The sequence below is a fragment of the Mus caroli genome, chromosome 15 (genome assembly GCF_900094665.2).
Source record: "Mus caroli chromosome 15, CAROLI_EIJ_v1.1, whole genome shotgun sequence".
Classification (NCBI taxonomy): Eukaryota; Metazoa; Chordata; class Mammalia; order Rodentia; family Muridae; genus Mus; species Mus caroli.
In genome coordinates, this window is record NC_034584.1 from 30,243,418 (window position 1) to 30,264,053 (window position 20,636).

General features: G+C 41.4%; 1 long non-coding RNA gene across 1 annotated transcript in view; it reads right to left on the minus strand.

Annotated features, from left to right (window-relative positions):
* LOC110310027 overlaps nt 1-20,190 on the minus strand; it is a 21,081-nt gene extending 891 nt beyond the window's left edge. Inside the window, exons 1-2 of the long non-coding RNA XR_002379797.1 lie at nt 20,035-20,190; nt 826-1,045 (exon numbers count right to left, since the gene is read on the minus strand). This is a non-coding gene — a long non-coding RNA (uncharacterized LOC110310027). The remainder of the gene's footprint in view (nt 1-825; nt 1,046-20,034) is intronic.
* Between the last annotated feature and the right edge of the window lie 446 nt (nt 20,191-20,636).

A 20,636-nucleotide genomic window follows, 5' to 3' on the forward strand; every position in this document is an offset into this window, starting at 1 on the left:
CACACACACACACACACACACACACACACACACACTGCCACCACCACCAGCAACAACAGCTAAAGCTTCCGTTAATAATCTTATGGTAGGACATGCTGATGTCAGACTCAGAGAATTGCTCACATGTTCCTATTTATTCAACAGTATTAAACAAAAGCAAACTTCCAAACCCTTAGCAGTGACATAGATTTACAGGAAACAGCAGAACCATTTGATAGCAGTGATTCCTTAGTAATGAGCTCAGGTTACATTCTTTTTCCTGTTTTAACTTTCCCTCAAAAATTATGTTTCTTTTTTGAAAGAAAAAAATGTAATACACAGTATTTTAAAAAATCCAAAAGAAAGCCTTGCTGTGCTGAACATGTTTTTTTCCTCTTGATTTACTGCCTCTGACGCTGTGGCTTTTTCACAGCCTCTCCAGCCTCCTAACCCACTCTCTGCAGCTCATTACACCACACTTTCTACTCTCCTTCCTCTTCTTCCTTAATGTCCACCCAGAATTCCTTTTCCTATCCTGTAGGATTTCTTTATCCTGGGTCCTGTTTTCTCCCATTCAAGAGCTTCAATCTTTGCAGCCCAGCATTATCAAAGGTGTCAACATTCAAGTATCCAAGGGCCTCTTTTTTTGAGCCCTCCCTAACCCCTTGGGTGAGTTGGAATTTCTGGTGATAAAGACTAAGGTCTCTATTTTAAACAAACATTTCAGGTAGTTCTTCTGTGTATTGGAGCCGGAGAGCTTCTGAGTTAGCCTTTGACACTACTGCTCTCTTTATCTTATCCGCCAGCCGTTTACTATGTGCTTATGGTAATAAACACCAAACAAACCTCAGCTTCTTTTCTTTACTCACTCACTGGCCTTGAAGTTGTTCAGTTTCTCTCTGCCCTGACTCCTGCCACTCTTCCAGTTTTTCTCCACTTTTTTATCCTTGCTGCCCCAAATGTTCATTTCTTCTTTTCCTATCACTAGGCATTTTTGGCTTTGATTTCTTATTTCTTCATTCTTTGTCCTCATAATCTACACACACAAAAAGGAGCAGGGTGAATGCTTGAATAAAGGGGAGAACAGAGTAGCAATCACAGAGTAGAAATAACTTTGTTATCAACGTGTTTGCTGAAATATCATTATTAATGCCTTTTTATTTTCCCTTCTGTATGAAGAATAATCATTGGTATAGAAATGGTTCATACACTGAAGTATGAGTATGTGATAGTTTTAAAGTGAGAATGAATTTAAATTGCGTTTTAGATTTTTTAAAATGTTAACAGCACACTAAAGCATCAGAGCAGGAGGCATTTGAGATATAGTTGTGGGGTTGTCAATAGACAAGGTTTTAACACAGTGTCTGTAAAATAAGAATTTATGTTATACAACTCTTAGTCACTCTTTAGCTTGGAAGGTTTATGCTTCTCAGTAAGAAATACATAAGTGTGACTTCAAACAAGTATTGTTGATGTCACAAAAAATAGAAAGTAAGAAACAACAGTAATTCCAGACCATCAACAATGTCGTTCAATAAAAACAAGGGTGATCTGTACCTCGGACCCACAGAAGACTATTGACCAAAAGTAATGCTTTCAGCTTAAAACGTGCTTTTGTTTTTAGGTGATAAAAGCAATCACATTTATTGTGAAAACACAAAACAAAACAAAAAACCTCATGTAGTACAGGTATATATATTAAGGAAGTTTAAAATATCCACTGTTACCTCTGCCCTGCTAATGAGTCATCTCAATTCCATTCTTAAGAGACAAACCCTGTGAGACCTTAACATGCCTTCACACATGTTTGCTATGCATAAGCAGATTGTGTGTGTTTATGTGTGTATGTGTGTGTGTGCGCACATGCACGCACGTTATACTATTTTGTAATTTCCTTCCATTTCCTTCACAGACACATTTTTTAAGGTCAGAATACATAGCTCTTGCCTCTAATATTATCAGGAGAAAACAAAACAAAACACTCTAGGATCTGAAGATTGCTTCTTAAGAATTTGAAACAAAGATATAGGAAAACTAATTCTGTTGCAGAAATTCTTTACAGAATGCCATCTTTAACTGACAACTCTTCGTGATGGCACCTGAGTGAGCGCCTGAGGGCTTCTGAGGATTCTTCAAGGCGTGTCACATTATGATTCGCCTCAGTGTGCAGTGCTCTACCTCCCTGGCAAGAACTGAAAGATACAGTTCTTAAATCCCTTGGTGACCCATTATCTATGGATCACTGACGAGATAGAATGTAATAGCTCCTGCCTCTTCACCAACATAAACTTCCCAGTGAAATTGAACTGCCCTGCCCTACATCCTTTATCCAAATATGAAAACCAATGTAGGAGAAAAGAAAGTAAATTAAGTAGATAGATGATGCAAAGGCTTTTTTCTTCCTTATTTTGTTTAATTTTTATTGGGTAGGGAAACAGTAATGATTTAATTGTAGAGACCAAGACTAGGAAAGTTTTGGCATGATCTATATCTTCCAAGGGTTCACCTGAAATATGAGGCTGAATGAGTTGCACAAGTTGCACAAGCACTAACATTTGAAACACCAGTTAAAGGGAGAGACATCTTTAAAAAAGTATAGATTATATTCTAGATCAGAACCAATCACTTCCCATTCTCTTGGTCGAAACTAATCAGTGTTTTTCTGTCCTGACAGAGTTGAGTCACCAGGACTCTCAACTCTCAGGGGCTTGCTCGCAGGCCTCTGCAGTCTCCACGTGGCACCGTGTTTGCGACATTGGACACTGACAGTGTTGTGTTGTAAATAGTTCAATGTGATGACAGGACATGGCTATTGTTTTGTGAGGTTCTGATCTAGAGCCATCCAGACGTTCCTCACACTATAATAATTGCCTTTACTTCCAAAGGGATCCTGCTGCCTCTACCCATCAAAAGAAGAAAGATAATTTTTCTTTAAAAGATATCTGAAGCAAATACAGAAATTAGGATGAAAAAATAAACAATGGTAGTATTGTTTTACATTTGACTGTATAGATTCTTATATGGTAGAAGATTTCATAATATCTCTCTGTCTCTTTCTCTCACTCTGTCTCTCTGTCTTTCTGTTTCTCTGTCTCTGTCTCTCCCTCTCTCTCTCTCAGGATCAAATACAGGGCCTCCCACAATCTAGACAAGCATTCTACCATTGAACGATTCCTCCTACCTAATAACTGTGTGTGTGCATGTGCATGCCCATGTGTGTGTGAACGCACACACACATCTCTGAAGGCCAGAGGTTGATTTCACATGTCTTCTTCAATATCTTCCACTTTATTTTTTGAAAATAGGTTTCTTACTAAACCTGAAGTTCACTGATTCTGCCACACTAGCTGGCCAGCAAGCCCTGGAGATGCTCCTGTCTCTACTTCCCCAGAACTGGGATAACAGGTCGATGTTGCCATGCCGTTTTTTTTTTTTTTTTTTTTTTTTTTTTTTTGGTGAGTTCTGGCGATCTAACCTCAAGTACTCAGGCCTGTGTAGCAAGCACATTTCTTGGGCCCCCGAACTCACTTTCCAAAGAAGAACCAACTTTGGGCAAATGTTTGTTATTGGCTATGTAGTAAGAAATTATTCAGTGATGTTAGTGCTGTTAGAGACAATGTGTCTGTGCACCTCTAACTTATATTCTACTAGAAAGAAACTAGACAGAGGAGGAGGAGAAAAATTAAATAGAACCACATAGAGAATTTTATTTTACCTAAGGAATACAATTTTATTTTATATAAGGAGCAGAAAAGTTAAGTGATTTTTCCAAGATGCAAGCCATTTCTAGAACCTTCCCTTCTCACCCTCCCCACATACTTCCATTGCCGTCCCCAGATACTCTCTCAATTAATATTGTTGTAATAGCATATGCTAGTTTGCTAAACCTAATTAAATAGCTCTAAGTAACTAGGATATCTTGAACATGACATTAAATTTACACAATCTCTTCAGCATTATCCTCATTTTCTGGGTGAAGAAAAAGATGACCAGGGGAGGAACAGTGGGGCTGAGGGACTTGTCCAAGCCTCTGTAGGTAATCAGACTGATAGGTTCTAGATCAGAATTCAGAACTCTGGTTAATTTAATGCAGATTCCCTCTGGTCTTCTTTTTCAGGCTAATGTGCCCCACATTCAGACATCCTGCGAAGACAACAGTACTCTTGGCACTATAAGGAGAAGCGTCTCAACACCAACATCTTGTCAGATAAGTTGACTGATTCTTTTCATTTTTTAAAGGTTGAAGATTCATTGGTTAAAACGCTTACTACAAGCTTTTGTTTATCCAAGTGTGCAAAATTTCCCCTCCAGATGAGCTCAAAGAATGTTCGGGGTAATTATTTCCCAACCTGGGAGTGCTCCAGTCAGAGATTTGCAGACAGGCTGCTGGTGGCTAGTCAGGAAAAGCAAGCGAATGCCTATAGCAAGCTAATCCACTCTGATGGTGTTGCGATATCACCTCCTTACAAGCTCTAGCATCACAAAGTTTCCATAATTGTCTGTCTTCACTTCTGTCTAGTAAAAAGGGGGTTCTCTATGTAGCCTGGGCTGCCCTAGAACTTGTTCTGTAGACCAAGTTGGCCTTGAACTCATAGAGATCCACCTTCCTCAGCCTCCCAACTGCTGGGATTAAAGACCGGCACCACCACCACCTGGTGAAATAAAAATCTTAAAAACAAAATAACCCTTATTATCTGTGTGTGTAGACCAAAGGACAACTTACAGGATCCATGTCTGTCCTTCTGCTATGTGGGCCTTGGGGATTGAACTCAGACCATCAGGCTTCTTGGCAAGCTCCTTTTCCTGCAGAGCCATCTTGCTCACCTGTAATGAAGTTCTTATGGGAAAACATATTCCAAGGAGAATTTAAACGTATAGCTCCAAGATGCCTACCTCGGAGGTGGTCTGCAGAGTTCTCCTCTGCACTCCACAAGCCTGATTTGAAGTTGAGCTTGAGCATGTTCAATACGACTGGTACAGGAGCACTCCAGAATTACTCCTTATCTTCATTTTCCAGTGAATTCTCTTTCTTTGGCTGATGTGTGAAGCTTGCCTTCTAAGGCTTCTCCAGCATTCTTATTAAGAACATCTGTAAGAAGCATCAGGATGAAGTGTTGAATTTCACCCATTTGGATTTCATTAAAGTGTCTATAGTTGTCAAGCATTTAGAAAGTCAAGACACTAAGAGTTTGGGGTTTGACTCAAAGGAAATTGGTCTTCATTTTAAGGCTAAACAGGAGAGGTAAATGAGCCAAGTTTTGGTTGTTGTTTTTTGTTTTGTTTTGTTTTTGTTTTTGTTTTCTTTTAGAGAGAAAGTGGAGAGAGACAGAGACAGAGACAGAGACAGAGACAGAGACAGAGAGATGGATTAAAACAATTATTCCTTCCAGTTATAGGCTCTGAGAATGGAAACTTCAGCAAGCTTACATCTTATTGGTAAGTCTTTCTTCTTGCCAAAACAAATGTGGTTTTATTTGCAGATGTTCATGGACCAGAGATTGTGGACCTTGGTGGATCCATGGGGTGGCTTCAGAGAGCACCTATCTGTGAAACCTTAAGGCAATGTCACATACATATAAATATGTATGAGGTTTGGTTTCTTTTGTTTTTCAGTTTTTGTTTTTCTGGAGAGAAGGAGCTATATCTTTCATCAGATTTTTAGAGTTGGCTGTGATTCAAAAAAGGTTAAGGGCCTTTCTTGACAGCTCTGTAGGTAAAGGCACGTGCTACTCAGCCCGATGCCCTGAGTGCGATCCCTGGAATCTGTGTGGTGGACAACAACTCCTGAGGGTGTCCTCTGACCTCCACACTTGAGCCATGACACATATTATACCTGCACATACACATGAACACACACCCAAAATAAGTAAACAGATATAATAAAAGTATTTTAAAAAGCCAAACTCCCGAAATGTTAAGAAATGTTGGTTTATTTTTTATTATATATTTTCAAATTTTCAGAACAAATTTTAAAATTCCCCTTTTATTAAGAAAGCACAATGCGGGCTGGTGAGATGGCTCAGTGGGTAAGAGCACCCGACTGCTCTTCCGAAGGTCCAGAGTTCAAATCCCAGCAACCACATGGTGGCTCACAACCATCTGTAATGAGATCTGACTCCCTCTTCTGGTGTGTCTGAAGACAGCTACAGTGTACTTACATATAATAAATAAAGTGTGTCTGAAGACAGCTACAGTGTACTTACATATAATAAATAAATAAATCTTTAAAAAAAAGCACAATGCATATAAAATTTAAAATCCTACCATAATATAATTATTTAAAAATATTTTGGTAATTCATGCAATTTCAGCTATGAGATCAAGTTTACCTGGGCACAGACTCTGATCTAGCCTGATTTAACAAAAATAATCTGTCTGTTTCTTTGCTCTGGAAGGAGCAGTTTGGAAAAACAGTGGAAATTCAGGTCAAAGCAGCACAAAATGGACAGAGCCATTTAAAAGGTTTCCTCCGTTACATTCGGGTTATAAGAGGGTTTTTGTTTGGCTTTAAACGAATCAGTTATGTTCTAATTATGCTACAGTGGCATGAATTAACTTTCATTGTGACTTTCTGTGTGAAACAGCAGCTCTGTTAGCCACAGATCAGCAAGTGACATAAACTCGGATGTGGAAAAGTCTCCGTGTATTTTTAGGTTCGGTAACATATACATAATTAATGGCCACCAATTTGTGCAACCACACACGTGTGTGTGTGTGTGTGTGTAACAAATACAATCAAAGGAAAAAGTGCCTCTCAATCTAAGAGTGGAGGACTTGGGAGGAGGGAACTGGAAAGGCTGGAGAAAGGAAGTGCAGAACTGCTATTATTCTATTTAATTAAAAACACTTTGCAAAGAAAAGAAAACTTTGGACATTTGGTCAAATTTTTAAAGTCATATTTTAAATTCAAATATAACATTCATTTTCTGCATGTGACTTTTAACAACCTGTTTTGACGGGATCCTGTAATTATATTTAGTTTTAAAAATGGATGATGTAGTTTATACTGAGCTAGCAACATTTTCTTTTTTGATGTGATTTTCCTGGTGAATCATGCACTTTGGCTGCACAGATTAGAAACACAGTGTGGATCTTTGGTTAATAGGCTACCGGCCACTTGTCTTTTCACAAAGAACAATGTATAGGTTATGTGCCCCCTGGAGCTAGCTCAGGCACCAGCGACCTTGTTTCATCTTTGTTCCCTGGGCAGCAGGCCTTCCTTGGCCACCTTCTTGAATTTCACGTGCTTTCAGTCAGTTCTCGGCTTATTGTATGTGAGCCTGGCTTGTCTCCAAATTAACTTGGCTGGTCTTTCCATCTTTCCTATCCTTACTCAAAAGCTCTTGATATCCACCAAACCAAACTTGGATGACATTCTCGCACCTCTGACATGTATTTACTGTACGTCAGGAACTTTTATTTACGATGTTTCCCAAGGGTCTGTATTCTCTCCTAATGCTTTCTCTCTGACTTGCCCCAAAATATTTTCTTCTTCCCAATCTGTTCTTAAAAACATACTTGAATTTTTATACTAACAAAACACGGACTCTCACAGAGCTGCTAATTTGTTTTTATGTTCCCCACTCCCCTGACATCCCCCCCCACCTTGTTCTTTAATTCCAGTTTCTACTTAAATAAGATTATAGATTATGGTATAAATTTCTTTTCTCAATAAAGCCAGTACAACAACTCAGATGACAGTGAAACAGATGAAAAAGAATAAAATCAGTGAATTTATATAAAATATTGTGCCTAGACACTTATTGTTTCTGGCCCATGTTCTGTTTTGCTTTCCTGGTTCTCTGAAGCCTTCTTGTAAACTAATAACCAAATCCACTCTGCTAACTCACTATCCTAGAACTACACAAATGCAAAGCATAGGTGCCCAGGAAACGCTTACAGAAGTAACTAGAACTGAAGTAGTCACTCCCCGCACATGCACAAGACACAGGACTGAACAGCTGAACAATGTCTATAGCTAACTAAGTAGCCAACCTGAGGCTTGAAAATTTTTATTCTTTTTTGTTTTTGTTTGGTTGATTTTTTTCATTATTTATTTATTTATTTTTTGAGACAGAGTTTCTATGTGCTCTTGGCTGTCCTGGAACTCACACTACATCAGGCTGGACTCAAACTCATAGAGATTCACCTGCCTCTGCTTCCTGAGTGCTGGGATTAAAGGTGTGCACTATCACCACCTGTAAAAATTTTTATTCTTTGATATTAGAAATAACCAGGTGACAGAGCTGGAAAGTATCAGGTTAAACGTTCAATTTTCAGTCCTTTGGGAACCATTATGAGACAACTGTTGAAATTTGGTTTTGTGAGTAACATTATAACTCCCACTCACCTTTCTTTTTGAGGCTCTCAAAGTAATGCTGACCAAGGAGTAAATGATTTATTCCCATACAAGTCTTACTTTGGGAAGTGGAGAAAAGTTTTTAAAGTCTCTTCTAAAACACATTTGCAATAGTGTAGGTAGTTGGAGATGCTTCAGCAGCCAGGCGTGGTGACCTGTCTGTAATCTCAGTTTAAGATCAATCTGGGTGACATAGCAACATCCACACACATACATAGCAATGTATTATTTCTAAGGAGGGTTTTTGTCTTTATTGTTTGTTTTGTTTTCTTCACTCCAATCTCACCTCCATTTCAGGTCTTTAGAAGCAATGCATACGAAAACAAGACTTACCAAGGAAAGTACAGGGTGGAGCTGGGGAGCCCGGCAGCATGTTGGGATCTTTATTGTGTTTCAAGAAAAAATAGAATAATTTTCACTTGGGAGGAGCTCAGGAAATATCTTTGTCCACCTCTTGCACAGTATTAGTACTGGAAGGAACTTTGTCTAGTTTGTGAAGCGCTAGTACCAGAACTCCGAATGTTAGAAAGTGTAGCATCTTTCTACATGCTGACTGCCAGCTGAACCAGCACCATTTGTTAAAAATGCTCTTTTTTTCCACTAGATGGTTTTAGTTCCTTTGTCAAAGATCAAGTGACCATATGTGTGTGGGTTCATTTGCGGGTCTTCAATTCAATTGATCTTCCTGCCTGTCTCTGTACCAATACCATGCAGTTTTTATCACTATTTCTCTGTAGTACAGCTTGAGGTCAGGGATGGTGATTCCCCAAGAAGTTCTATTGTTGAGAATAGTTTTTGCTATCCTGGGTTTTTTGTTATTCCAAATGAATTTGCAAATTCTAACTCTTTCTAACTCTGTGAAGAATTGAGTTGGAATTTTGATGGGGATTGCATTGAATCTGTAGATTGCTTTAGACAAGATGGCCATTTTACTATGTTGATCCTGCCAATCCATGAGCCTGGGAGATCTTTCCATCTTTTGAGATCTTCTTTAATTTCTTTCTTCAGAGACTTGAAGTTCTTATTATACAGTTCTTTCACTTGCTTGGTTAGAGTCACATTAATGTTTGTAATATTATTTGTGGCTATTGTGAAGGGTGTCATTTCCCTAATTTTTTTTCAGCCTGTTTATCCTTTGAGTAGAGTAAGATTACTGATTTGTTTGAGTTAATTTTATATCCAACCACTTTGCTGAAGTTGTTTATCAGCTTTAGGAGTTCTCTGGTGTTTTGGGGGTCACTTATGTATACTATCATATCATCTGCAAATAGTGATATTTTCACTTCTTCTTTCCAATTTGTATCCTCTTGATCTCCTTTTGTTGTCTAATTGCTCTAGCTAGGACTTCAAGTACTATATTGAATAGGTAGGGAGAGAGTGGGCAACCTTGTCTAGTCCCTGATTTTAGTGGGATTGCTTCCACTTTCTCTTTATTTAGTTTGATGTTGGCTGCCTGTTTGCTGTATATTGCTCTTACTATGTTTAGGTATGGGCCTTGAATTCCTGATCTTTCCAAGACTTTTTACCATGAAAGGAACAAAATATTCATGGATGCAATTATGAAGACAAAGTATAGAGCAGAGACTGAAGGAAAGGCCATTCAGAGACTGCCCAATCTGGGGATTCATCCCATATACAGTCACCAAAACCCGACACTAATGTGGATGCCAAGAAATGCTTGCTGACAGGAGCCTGATATAGCTGTCTCCTGAGAGGCCCTGCCAGAGCCTTACAAATGTAGAGGTGGATGCTCGCAGCCAACCATTGGACTGAGCATGGCGTCCCAGTGGAGGAGTTAGAGAAAGAACTGAAGGAGCTGAAGTGGTTTGCAATCCCATAGGAAGAACAACAATATCAACCAAACAGACCCCCAACCCAGAGTTGCCAGGGACTAAGCCACCAACCAAGGAGTACACAAGGCTCTAGCTGCATATGTAGCAGAGGATGGCCTTGTCATGCATCAATGGGAGGAGAGGTCCTTGGTCCTATGAAGGCGAGATAGATGCTCCAGTGTAGGGGAGTCGAGGGTGGGGAGGCAGGAGTGTGGGGGGGAAGAACACCTTCATAGAAGCAGGGAGAGGGGGAATGAGATAAGGGGTTTTTGGAAGGAGGGGAAACTGGGAAAGAGGATAACAGTTTAAATGTAAATAAAGAAAATATCCAATAAGAAGAGAAAGAAAATGTAGCATCATTTGGTCAAATGCCACCTCCCAGAGCCTTCCAGTGTGGTCCACTCCTGCCCTCTAATCTCACTAAGGCAACTCGGGAGAGCTGGGAGAGAATCCATCTTCTAAAAGCAGATGAAACATTTGGGCTGGATGCCATAAAATTTGCAGTCTTTGAGCAACCAACTCATGATGTCACCAAGCCCTCAGCAAATGGCATTGCTTCTTCTCTTTTGGATTCTAGACTTGGACGTTTTCATCTTTTTTTTTTTTTTAATCCAAATATGCCAGTGTATTTAGCAAGTTTTCAGTCTTCCTGGGAGATCTGCCAACAATAAGCAATAAGTCAACATTAGCACACCTAATGGGAGGAGAGAGAAGGAATTAGAAGCTCGTGCTTTATTTCCTTCTTTGGTGGTGTGGTTGGAAGGAGGATTAATTAACCGGCTTGAGCTGAAAGCCTTACCGGGTATGAAGCTCATAAGTCCTTCACCTCAACTGACTGAATGATCCAGTGGTGGACACTCAGGCTGTCAAGAGGGCTTGTATCACTTTGATTTGCCTAATAGCAGCCTCCTCCACCTCTAATAAGGAGACTCCATTGTCCTCACCTGGCAAGTTCTAACTTGTGCTCCCACCTTGACTCAGAAGGGTCTAAAGCACATGATAGTGTGTCAAGGGGCAGAGCCACAGCTTCATTAAGCAACATAAGAGAGAAGAAAAAAAAGAGAGAGAGAGGAAAGCATATACTGTGATAGCTCCCAAAGCAGGGCTCTGAGCACCCACACCTGGCTGGCCTTTGGGTGACACGTCCTCATCCTCTTAATCATCTGAATAATAACTTCCAAAAACCTAAAAAAAAAAAAAAGAGTCACCCTGGTACCAAGCCTGAGATAATGTGTATCAGCTTTGATCACATGCTCTGGGTTTTGGGAAATGGATTATTACAACCTGAGTACCATCCTCAGCTCTTCCCTGGAAGCACTTTTCTTAAACGTTGCTTTTGATCATATTTTTAAGACATAATTAAGGAATCCTTTTCCCTAGTCGTGTTTTCTCTCTTGAGCCTTATGGAAACAATCGGATGGAATTATTCAGATATGGTTCCACTTGCAGGAGCTCGTGGTAATGATTAAGGTTGCCGGGATGAAACAATATGCCATAGGTGTTTGCCTAGTGGGTGTGTCAACAGGAGGGATGTCCTGTCTGTCCATCCACACCCTACAGTCCTATCAGGAACCCTAGGGTCTGTCTGTATCCAGGATATGTTCCTCTGATTGAAATTATGGGTTTTTTTCAATACTTCTCACTCAATAGTAAATATTTTAGCATCATTGTGCATTAGGCACTGTTCAAACATATCTGAGAGACAAATAAGGAAAAAGGAACCCATGGATACATTTTGGTGCAGGTATTTGTAGGCTTCCAAAGAAGTATGTAGAAGTTTCCTGTGTCGATGAGGGTAGAGAGCAGGGTGAAGGAGCACTCACAGGCTTTGAGGGGAGGACTAAGAGCATGGTGACAGAGCTTTAAATGCATCTCCCAGCAGAGCTATTCTACTTTGGTAGAGATCAAACATTGATAGCAGTGAAACATTATCTATAGAATAGAAGACTTTTTAAACACTTTGAAAATGTGGAATTGGTCATCAAAACACATGAACCATACATTAACAGCTAATATCTCTGCAAAGTCTAAAAATAAAAACACATGATTCACAAAGTATAACCCAAAATTTCCTATATTGCTCTGACCATAATTCTGCTCCATTGAAAAGACCTATTGCCATCCTGGTATGAGCAAAACCCAAAGAGGCTAATTTTCCATGAAAATGTTTTTGTTTGTTTGTTTCTGTCTTTATTTAGTTTAAAGCCAATGAAATAAATTCAATGACATTTCAGATTTGTCTTGTCTTATGGATAGCTATCACCATAAAAATGATTAATAGAGATGGCTTTTAGAACCATCAAAGCAGGCCATGTCTTGGAAGTCTCTTGCTAAATGAAGTCTGCTACCCTAAAATGCTGCACAGGAAGCTGAATGTGGTGAGGTGTATCATTTATTCCAGTGCCCAGGATGCTCAGACAGGAGGATTATGAGTTTGATGGCAGCCTGGGTTGTACTCAGGAGTTCACAGTGGGGCCATAGGCTATACAATAGGAATCTGTCTTAGGAAAACAAAACTACAACAAAACCCTTCCCCAAACTGCCAGATTCTTCATTGTATAAGTGAATGGCCTGAAGCCCTGGGGTAGAATATGATGTTGCATTCCTTGAAACAAGTATGAAGAAAAACTTTAAAGAACTGCCATGATCAAAAGTCCCCATACTTTGAAATCCCTAGTCATATTAGAGGATTAATAACACATCACTGAACACTACCAATCATTTATTTATTTCTGTCTCCTTAGGTCTTTTGATTTTGATAATACAAATATTGTGTGTGTGGCAGGGGGAGGGGGGCTTCTGATCCATTCTCCAAGGTCTTTCTCCTACCTTCAGTCTGGGAGGTTCCTTTTATTATTATGTTTTCTTGCTGAACTTAGACTCTTGTCAGTTTTTGGCTTTGCCCAAACCCATCTTTCTCAGTGACTTTTGAGTAGAAACCTACTGGTTATGAAAGACTGAGAAATCTTTAGCAGGAATGTAGGGGGATATAGGTCAGAGAATACAAAGTAGCAAATACACAGAATGAATGAGTTGACAGCTCTAACATAAGCAAGCAGTACAGCTACTTACTGCCTAGCCTAGTCCTCCTTGCAGTCTTTGATAATCTGTTTTCTTAAAAGACAAAAAAGCTAATGCATATCTTAAGGACATTAATAATAGCTTTCTGGGTTTTTTGTTGTTGTTTGTTTTGGTTTTGGCAAAATATATAGATTACAGCTGCATGTGCAGCAGGAAATGAGTAAGATGCCAGATGATGCTTGTATATTTGTTTGCTGCACTATTGTAGCCTTTTTTTTTTCAGATAGGGTTTCTCTGTGTGTCCCTGGCTTTCTTGGAACTAGCCTTTGTAGATCAATTCGGCCTTGTACTCAGAGATCTGCTTGCTTCTGTCTCTCAAGTGCTGGGGTCGAAGGCCTATGCCACCATGCTAGGCCTTTATTGCAACCACTTTAATACACAGACATGTATACATCTCCTAAGATCATATGGAATACTTTATAGAAACATAATTGCATTTGTTTAAACACTATAGCTGTTGGGTCCAGCAGCAAGCCTCAAATTCCATCTACTCATGAAGCTAAGTCAGGAGAACTACAAGTTCAAGGCCAGCTTGGGCAACTTTGTAAAACCTGTGTCATAAAGCAAAAGGGGGCACACTGGCAGAGCACTGGAGCAGCAGGCTCAAAACCCTAGGGCCAATCATGCTAGTACCATCCTTTAAAGAGTCAGCATCAGACAGAAGATAGAGAAATGGCTCAGCCGCTAAGAGCATTCAGAGCTCTGCAGAGGACCTGAGCTCTGTTACCAGCTCCATGTCAGGTGGCTCACAATCACCTGCAACTTTGACACCTTCTTCTGGTCTCCTCGGGCTGTACATATATGTCATACATTCATACACACAGTTATACATGCATATAAATAAAAACAAACATTTAAAAATTGTAGTTTGTCTTAGTCAGGGTTTCTATTCCTGGACAAAACATCATGATCAAGAAGCAAGTTGGGCAGGAAAGGGTTTATTCAGCTTACACTTCCATACTGCTGTTCATCACCAAAGGAAGTCAGGACTGGAACTCAAGCAGGTCAGGAAGCAGGAGCTGATGTAGAGGCTATGGAGGGATGTTTCTTACTGGGTTGCTTCCCCTGGCTTGCTCAACCTCTCTCTTATAGAACCCAAAACTACCAGCCCAGGGATGGCACCATCCACAAGAGGGCCTCCCCACTTGACCACTAATTGAGAAAATGCCCCACAGCTGGATCTCATGGAGGCACTTCCCCAAAGGAAGCTCCTTTCTCTGTGATAATTCCAGCCTATGTCAAGTTGACACGAAAAACCAGCCAGTACATAGTTGTAGGTAGGCATGGCCATTACTAGAGATAACTACTAGTCTCATGTAATCCATACAACAATCCTCAAAAGCAGGTTCTATCAAATCCCATTTTGCAGAACTTGAAACTGAGGCTCAGAGAGATCAAGCCCTTGTACACATACCATAGTCACTGGGAGGTTTCACCGAATTCTTGAACCCTGGTCGAATTACTTAGTGTTTTAGAACTACAGTTTTCCACTTGAAAACATTGAGCTTCTGGGGTTGATAGATTCTAAGAACATGGGGGACTCAATGAATAATGTGTGTGTAGGTTGGGAAGGAGTGTAGGTCCAATATGCATGTAGCAGCTCAAGATCATAAATCCCATGTCCATCACTGGGGCAGGGCAAGCCACTGGTTAGCGTATAATCTGTATCTCCTATATGCTGCTTGTTCGTACATTTTCTTTCTATTGTCGTGGCCATTGTTTCTTAATGTCCTTCTAAGGTTCTTTTGCCTTTGATGGTCTATTAGATTTGCTCTTTGGTGTGTATGGTGTGTGTGTGTGTGTGTGTGTGTGTATGTGTGTGTGTGTGTATAAGAGATCAAAGTCAGCTGTCATCCTCGGCCACTCTCCCACTTTGAGACAGGGTGTCTCACCAACTCTGGAGTTCACTTGATGTAGCTAGCCTGGGTGGCCAGAAAGTTCCAGGAGTCCATTTGTCTCTGACCCCCAGTACTGGGCTTGTCAATGCACATGACCATGCCTGGGCAGTCCCTGGGGTGCAGGGAATCCATGCTTGAAAAGTACCCACTTTTCCAACTGAACCATCTCCCTGGCCCCTTTAAACCTGTTCATTAGCATTCTTTTTTTTCCCCTTTGGTTTTTGAGACAAGGTCTCTCTTCATAGCCTTGACTTTCCTAAAACTCACTCTGTAGACCAGGCTATTCTTAAACCCACAAAAATCTGCCTTCCCCTGTCTCCCAAGTAATTGGATAAAGGCACATACTGCTATGCCTGGCTATTTAATATTTTTGACTACGTTGATGGTTTTAATGTTGCTGAGCATTGACTCCACAGTTGTCCATTCCTTTGGCCTCTCTATTTGCATGTCTTACAGACACACCAAAGTGTATGTTCCAAACTGAACAAAAGAACATGCTGTTCTTTGGTTCCAGTACCAGCTCCTCTCTCAGTAAGTGGCACCTCTGAGTGTCCAAATACCTAAGCCTGGGAATGTTTCTCCACTCATCCTTACCCAGTTCTCATCCCATCAGTCAGCAGGGCTCTTCATTATCTCTGGTGTCAGTCCCTCCCGCTTCCCTTGTAATCTCTGAATTTCATTTCCATAGCCACTATCTCCACCCAAACTTCAGACTCTCATCACTTCCTGGCACCACTGCAATAATCTTCTAACTGGTTTTCCCTATAATCCAGCCAGTCTTCCTACACGCCCTCAATATTGTCAAAAATGTTCTTTCTAAAAAGCAAAGCAGGTCGTGTGTTTCCCACTTAAAATCCTCCAAGGGTTCTCCTCAGCCTTCAGTATAAAGTTCCAGTGAGTTCCATCAGACCCATCCAGTTTCTTCCAGCTTCTATTCACCCACTTCCCACTCTGCCTGCTCATTTGTTTCTGCTGTAGAGGATCGCTAGCATGTCTCCAAAGGAAGCTGCTTCTAGCCTCGGACCTTTCTGCAGGTTGTAGATCTTCCTCTGCCTCCAACTACCCCTTTCATTTCTTCCTTTAAAGCTCGGCTTAAGGGTCACTCCTGGAAAGAGCTTTTCCTTGGTCCTGACTCTAGGTTCTCATGACGCTCATGTATTGCTTTGTGAAAATACTTCACACTATTCATTTTCATCAGCTCTTAAACTCAATATCAAAGTCTATCCCATAGTGTGTTCTACCGCCCCCCACAGTGAGCACTTGCTCACATTGGAGCCAGTGCTGCATAATACAGAGTTAGTTAAAGGGGTGGATTCTGAAACAACTATTTTAAAACTTTTGACAATGGTGTCTACAGCTATGAAGCTAAAGGAACGGTGGAGCTCTGAGTTAAGGGGGCAACCTGTTTCTCTCTTCTCTGGGCTCTCTTATCTACTTTTCTTATGGTCACTGAAAGGAGACTCAGTGCCAGTCTAGATAAGACAGTGTGATTGGAACTGACCAAATGAGCAGGCTTCTTTCCTCCTACAAAATGGAGTGACAGCATTCCTGCATAAACTTGAACTAGGGGCCTGGGTCTAAAGGGTTCTTATTTACGTCATTAAGAAAGCTCTTTTCTATGCTATTATTCATATCTGCTTCCTTTTCCCCAGACTTCTCTTAGTGTTTTATTTAAATTATTTCTTAAATTTTTAAAGACTTAAAAAGAAAAAAGGGGGGAGCAACAAAATCAAGCTAGTAGAATCTTTTAGGTAGTAAGCTTTCCTGCTTTGAGAAAAGATCTCCAAATAAGAAAAGATTTTAGCTTATCCAACAGCTTTAGTTGGTACGTGATAAAAGCTAGTAACTTGCTTAAACCCTTTTAGCTGAGAGGAAGGATTGTGCATTTTTACTCCAAATCCTACCAAGTTCTGGTGCTTGCAATCTTCTTAGAGACTCTCAGCTAATTAACCTTCAGCCAATACATTGTCTATGCAAGGGCATATAGTAGCAGATGCAACTTAATTACCTATATCTGTAACTATCTCCCAAGAGCAGAAAGAGAAGCAGGACCGGTCTGTGGTTAGGGCTCGGCTGTGGTCCCTGATAGAGCAGCAGAACTTGCCAGTGGACCTTAGACTGGCTGGTCCGACCCACTGGACCTCTGTGAGTTCAGGCAGAGGCAGGGGCACAGCGGTGGGCTACGCAATGGCTCGATAAGATTATCAGCGGAGCCACTTCACAGCTCTGGAGATCTGGAACCACAGATGCACAGACCAGGCAGGTCTGGATTTTTGCCGAATTCTCCATAAGCCTGGCTTGTGGCCAGCCTGTAGCCTCCTCACTCTGATATGACACCTGTCCCTGAGTGCTCCTGGCTGCCGTTGGTACCAGGCAGGCCCACACACTATCTTTGACCTTCCTAACGAGTGGATGGGCTTCTCTTAGAACCAACAAACCTAGCGAAGGACTTCCCCTCCACCCACGTAGAAAAATTGGTGTGGAGATTTCTTTAGAGTGTCCACTCGGTACTCATGTGGCACCTCTCGTATACCTGAGGCTATTCTGCACTGAACAGGTAGCGGATGAAATTAGCCTTAGGCTTGAGATACCTTATTTCACATGAACTAAGAAATAATTAGGTTTGAAGGTGGTGACCACTTAACCAAATGCAAGTGGAGAACTTTGGGATGCAGAAAGAGGGGAGAAAGCAATCGCGCAGTAAAGGTTAGAGCATGTGGAGCAGAAAGGTGAAGTGGAGAGAGAGCCTGGAGGAGAAACAGCTCCAAGAAGAGGGAAATGGGGGAAGACAAGGCAGAGGACTGGGTAGAGGTGTGGGGTGGGGTGGGGTGCAAAAGACAGAGTGGGGGTGAGGGAGAGTGGGCAGGAAAAGAGCAGGTTACAGGGCCTCTCCTAGAAAAGTCTCACAATTCCCCAACACAGCTCTCCCAAGACCCCAAACCTCTCAGCTACACCCACACTCCTGTGAGTCCTCAGCTCTCCCACCAGCCAGCTCGGGACGCAGCGCCTGGACGGCAGCACTCCCGCGTGGGGTCACGGAGGGTGGGGAGTGGGGGAGGGGCGGACAGAGGCGGGCGGGAAACGGAGAGTGGGGCGTGCTGCCCGAGGCGGGCAGGGTGGGAGTGCGGCGGCCCAGTGAGACGTGACAGCCCACGCGTATGGGTGATCCCGGGGGCAGGCGCGAGCCGAGGCCCGCTCTCCCTTTCCTAGAACTGCAGTGCTGCGGCCCACGCTCCCACCCGTGCTCGCGGCCACGGTGGCGCTGCAGAGACCGCTCGCCTGTCCCCGGCCTCCTAGATGGCGAGAGGCCCTCACCGCGTCCGCGCTTCCGACCGGCAGGAGGCGTTGCGGGGACGAATTCGCAGCCGGGATGCGAAGGGGCGACAGAGTCCTGGATCCTGTAGAAGAAAGCTTGCTGCTGCTCTTAGCAGTGAGATCCCACTTTGGGGTACCTTCGGGTGTTTGGTGTCTTTATTTACATCTCCTCCTTCCCCTCCCAGATTGGAATGTCAGTTCAAAATTAAAAAGTAAAAGTGAAAATTTCAGGTTTGCGGACCTCGCATTTTAAAAGGAAGTGGAAAGGCTGGAATCTCAGTTCTTGGCTACTAATAAAGGTAATAGACTTCATTAAAAATCCTTCAGGCTCTGGAACAAAATGTCTATTAAGATTTGGCATAATTTGTTGAAATAAGGATTTTTACAATACATTTTTTGTTTACTGCTGTCTAAGAGATCACATGTCAGTAACCTAGGAACCAGGCAAAGTCAATCCAATTTATAAATAAAATTTCAAAACATTTATAACAATACTGCTTATAATAATAGCCTTTATCAAACTATCAAAATTATATGATTGGGGTTTCGTTGAATCATTTACTAATCTACTGTTAGGGAAATAATGCAAAGATGAAATGAATTATTTAATTTATTGCCATGCTTAAATGCAGGGCCAAATTCTAATGGAGACTAGTGTGTAAACTCTGATCAGAGATTAGAAGAAATCTCCAAATCTGATGTCTTGTGGCCAGTATAGAGCCCCCAGTCCTGTGTCTACCATGGGTCCGCCTCAGTTATATATGTGGTCTAGCCTCAGAGGGATAGGTTTCCCTTTAAAGCAGACAGAGCCAGAGTTCGGTTTTCAAAGTGATTTGTGTCATTTTGAACAATTATTTGGCAGTGATTATAAATGACAGAATTCATGGGACATGAAGAAACCTGTCATCTGTTAATGTTTACTCTAATGTGTACGTGCATAATTCCCTAGCATAGCTTCCATTTCAAAGAAAATTCCCAGTGGCCCTATTGTAGCATGATTTGGAGATAATGTTATTCTGGCCAAAATTAACCACGTCAGGACCTCAAAACATTAAACTTAAGATCTGTATGATTAGGTTTTTTGTGGGTGGGTCAATGGCTATGGTTCAAACAGATGTTAACAAGTTAGGCATCTTCCCAGGCTCTGCTAAACACAAAGCTTCAACCCGGTATACATGTGTCTGGTAGTGGAAGTCTACTTATCCTGTCCCCCAAACAAGGATAAAGTAAAACTAGGTTAAATAGTTCTTTCTCTTTGGTAAGGTTAGATTAGGTTAAATAACTTAGGAAAATTACATAGGAAACTAAATATATTTAGCAAATGTCCTTAAATTTATGTAGCATTATTTATGAACCTCACCAAGATCCGCAGTGTACTGTCTGAACCAGATACCTTCAGTTTGTCTTACAAGCAGGAATATAAGGCCCACAGTTTATATCTGAAGGATAGGGACAGCGCCAGGGCACAGCCAGTAGATTTGGTGTCTTAGTTTGAGTTTTATTGCTGTGAAGAGACACCATGATCACAACAACTCTTATGAAGAAAAACATTTAATTAGGGCTGGCTTACAGTTTCAGAGGTTCAGTCCATTGACATCATGTCAGGAAGCATAGCAGCCTGCAGGTAGATGCGGTGCTAGAGAGGGGCTGAGAGACAGGAAGAGACAGTGAGCCACTAGGTCTGACTTCAGCTTCTGAGGCCTCCAAACCCACCCCTTTGTGAAGCACTTCCTCCAACAGGGCAACACCTACTTCCACAGGGCCACGCCTCCTAACAGTGCCACTCCCTGTGGGCATATGAGAACCATTTTCATTCAAACCATCACATTGGGCTAGAAATATATTCTTTTATATATTTACCACTTAAACAGTACATTTTAAGTTGAAGTTTCCCCATCTCATTCTTTTCAAATTAGCCAATATCCACCTTACTTCGATAAGGACATCATGAAGAAAATGACTGATTAAAATGTTGCAAAGATTCTGATTAAAAAACTGAGTCCACCACCGTCAGAATGCCCTCCACAGTAAGCAAACACCACTCTCCAGAGGCCACTTCTGTTCTTTGTTCTGTTAGTTTCATAAAATTTGGAATACAGCTCTTTGCTTAGCATTTGGATATGTCTCCTTATAGATTCCAATTTCATAAGTGAAGAGAATATATTTATACAT